Source organism: Tupaia chinensis, unplaced genomic scaffold, assembly GCF_000334495.1.
Source record: "Tupaia chinensis unplaced genomic scaffold, TupChi_1.0 Scaffold142833_1, whole genome shotgun sequence".
In the NCBI taxonomy this organism is placed as follows: Eukaryota; Metazoa; Chordata; class Mammalia; order Scandentia; family Tupaiidae; genus Tupaia; species Tupaia belangeri.
Genome location: NW_006202678.1, coordinates 336,360 through 339,678, shown reverse-complemented (window position 1 = coordinate 339,678; position 3,319 = coordinate 336,360).

The following is a 3,319-nucleotide window of genomic DNA, read 5'->3' as shown; positions in this document are numbered from 1 at the left end:
TCTCTCTCTGTCTGTCTGGCGAGCGCACGCACCCTATAGCGAAAATCTCTCCAAAAATAAAAAAAATTAAAATAATCCCCATCACAGAGGATCAGATAAAGGGAAGTTCTGTTTTATTGAGTGGAAAGCCTCGTAGTCAGCAGGATGTGGTTGACACTCGGGCTCACAAGATGCATGACCAGGAAGGGGTTGAAATCACAATGTAATCTGCTCACAGGACCCAACGACCACTGTGACTGAGCTTTGCCGTATCACCAACCTCTCTGGTCTGAGTCTGGAGATACACTCATTCACCTCCCCTGTCCACTCTAACTGAAAGCGTTCTCTCTAGCATCCTCCTAATAAACACATAAAAGGCTCGCTTTACTCTTAGGTTCCTCAACACCATCTTGTAATGGCTGCCCTCCCTTTCTCTTACGAGATTGTGTAGTGTCTTGATTACACCTACAGAGGCTTGCTCTGCCTTTCAGTTCATAATCATTTCCTCTAACAAGATGATTTTAAAAAGGTAGATGTGGGACCAGCAGATAGTGTAATGGTTATGTCGCTGGACTCCCATGTAGCCAACTGTGGTTTGAGTCCTGGACCTGGTGGCTTAAACTCACTCCGGGCGCATGCCCAAGATCCTGAGAGGAGAATGGAGGAGAAGGGATTGCGGTATATCCATCCCCCTGGGGGGTGCTTTCTTGCTTTCTGTCTCTCTGTCTGTCTCTGTCTTTCTGGTGAGTGCATGCGCCCTGTAGCAAAAACCTCTTAAAAAAAAAAAAAAAGAGGTAGACATGATAGACTTGGAATGAGGAGTAGAAGGAACTAACTGAAGGAGATTTCTATAGTTAATGAGTATTTCAAACCTACCTTTATTTTTTTTTGAGCCTCTTTTTCCTTAATTTTCTTGAATGACCTTTTTCATTTTGAAATTTTATAATTCTTAACTTTCATAAGTCTTATATTCACTTTATTTCATTTTTGTCATCTTTTGTGATTAAAATATCATTAAATACCTTACTCATAACTTCTAGGTAATATTTAATATTTTGCAATTTGATTTATTTGTGATGTGTTAATACTAGATGCTCAGAAAACGAACAAACAAACAAAAGCAAACAAACAAACAAAAAACAACTATGAATGGACGGTTATTTTGTGTGTACCAAAACTGTCAAGACCCACCAAAAAAAAAAAAAAAAAAAAAAGAAAGTGAAAGCTCACCAGATATGATTCCCAAACCCTCTAACAAGTAAACTAAAATTTTCTCTTCTCTCTCTCCTCTCTCACACTCTGTCTTAATAGTAACCCCTATTGTTTCTTACAAAGTGTGAGCTCTTAATGTGAAGATAAGTGGGTGATTTAGTAGGAAACTGTGAGAGCTGCTGCACTGTTCACAGGTGGGTTGCTTACACAACTCCTTGTGTAGGTATGCTCTTTGAAGCTGAGTTTCTGGTATCATATTAGCCTTCCCCCCTAATTCAGACTTTACGCTGAGTTCTCTGAAGGCTGTTTACATGCGAAGCTGATCTTTGTCTTTGTGGAATCTACTATTATAGCTTCCCGAAGAGAAGCCCTCACCTGGAGGCAATCTCAAGACTTTCTCACATGCTGCATGGTAAGCCTCCTGACCACTGGGCCTCACTTCCCTATTCAGTACCCCTCCAGTACCTCTAAAATAGTGGGCAAATAATGTCTTCAGAAGTCTTTGTCTTTCTGTTAGTAACACAAGAAAGACTTGAGTACTAAGTTCATTGGTCAAGTAATAAGTATTTAAAATATTTACAAATTATCTCTATTCCTTTGCTTTTTATCACATTCTATATTCTACCCATTTGAAAATCCTATTGGCTCTTCTTCCAAAATAAAGCCTAAAATTTATTTCATCTCACGATCTTCAGTGCCCTGGACCATCATTTATTAACCTGCTTTACTGATACTTTGTGGTATCATCTCTGAGTCCACTCTTTCTATGGCTTTCTATAACTTATTCTCCATAATCAAACAGAGCTCATCTTTTCAGTATAAGTCACTGCTATAATCTGAATGCTAATGGTCCTCCAAAATTCATAAGTTGAAATCTGGCCCCCCAAGGTGATGATAGTGAGAGGTGGGCCCTCTGGTACTTTCGTGAAGGCCCAACCTTTATTAATGGCATTGGTCCCCTTATGAAAAGATTTGAAGATGCTTGCTTTCCCAAATTACACTTTTCTGACATCTTCAAAGAGGAAAGCAAGTCCTTACTAAACACTGAATCTGCTGGTGCCACACTTTCGGACTTCTCAGCCTCCAGAACTGAAGCGATGCATTCTGTTGTTTATAAAGACATTTTGTTGAAGTGGTTGAAATTGGCTGAGACAGTCAAGTGGTTTCCCCCATCTATCTTAGCATAAAATACAAAACCTTAACCAAGACAAAAGATTCTCCACAAACAGACCTTGGCCATGTTTCTTGCTTCATTCTTTCTCCATTTCCTAATATAGTCCACTCCTGCCAGCTGACTCCTGTGCTGTAGGTTATTTTTTATTATTATTATTTTTCTTTTGTTTTTTAAATTTTTTTATTTAATTTATTTCTTTTTTTGTATATACATTCAATCACATTGTTTAGCTTACAATGTGAGCATTTCAATATGTGAACATTTCTCCCCAGTCCCGTTGATCAAAATATCTTCAACTGATAATGAAATAACCTATATTTAAAAGGTGCTTGTAAATCTCATTGCTGATCCCCTGGTCTGAAACAGTTTTTCTTCATTTTCTAATTGTTCATCCTTTCCTTCATTTGATCTATGCTCAAATATTACCTCCTAGTGGAGGTCTCCTTAGATTACCTCTCTAAAATACCACCTCCTACTATGTTATGTACTTTGTTTTCTTTTATAATACCTGTCATTCTGTGAAACTGTGTTCTTACACATGTGTGAACTGTGTGTCTCTCACTAGAATGGAAATTACCAAAGGACAAGGGGGTTTCCATTCTGGTAGGAATTGCACATAATTCTTCTACTGTTCTTCTCATCTTTCTATTTCCACTTCCAGGAAGGGTTCCCAGTGATAACGAGTTCTTAATTAATGTTTTCTGAAAAAAAATATAAATGAATAATGAAAGCAAGTCATATACTTAAGGGAATTTAATATTTATATTAAGGTAATAAAATTATGCTTAATTTTCAAACTTTCTTAAATATTTTCCTGTTTTCCACACTTGCTAAAATGGTAATTCATTGCTTTTATAAATATAAATACAATTTTTAAATAGTAAAGGCCATAAGAGTGAAATTATATATTGCAAAATTTTTAAACTAGTTTACTCTGAGTAAAACTTCCAGAGT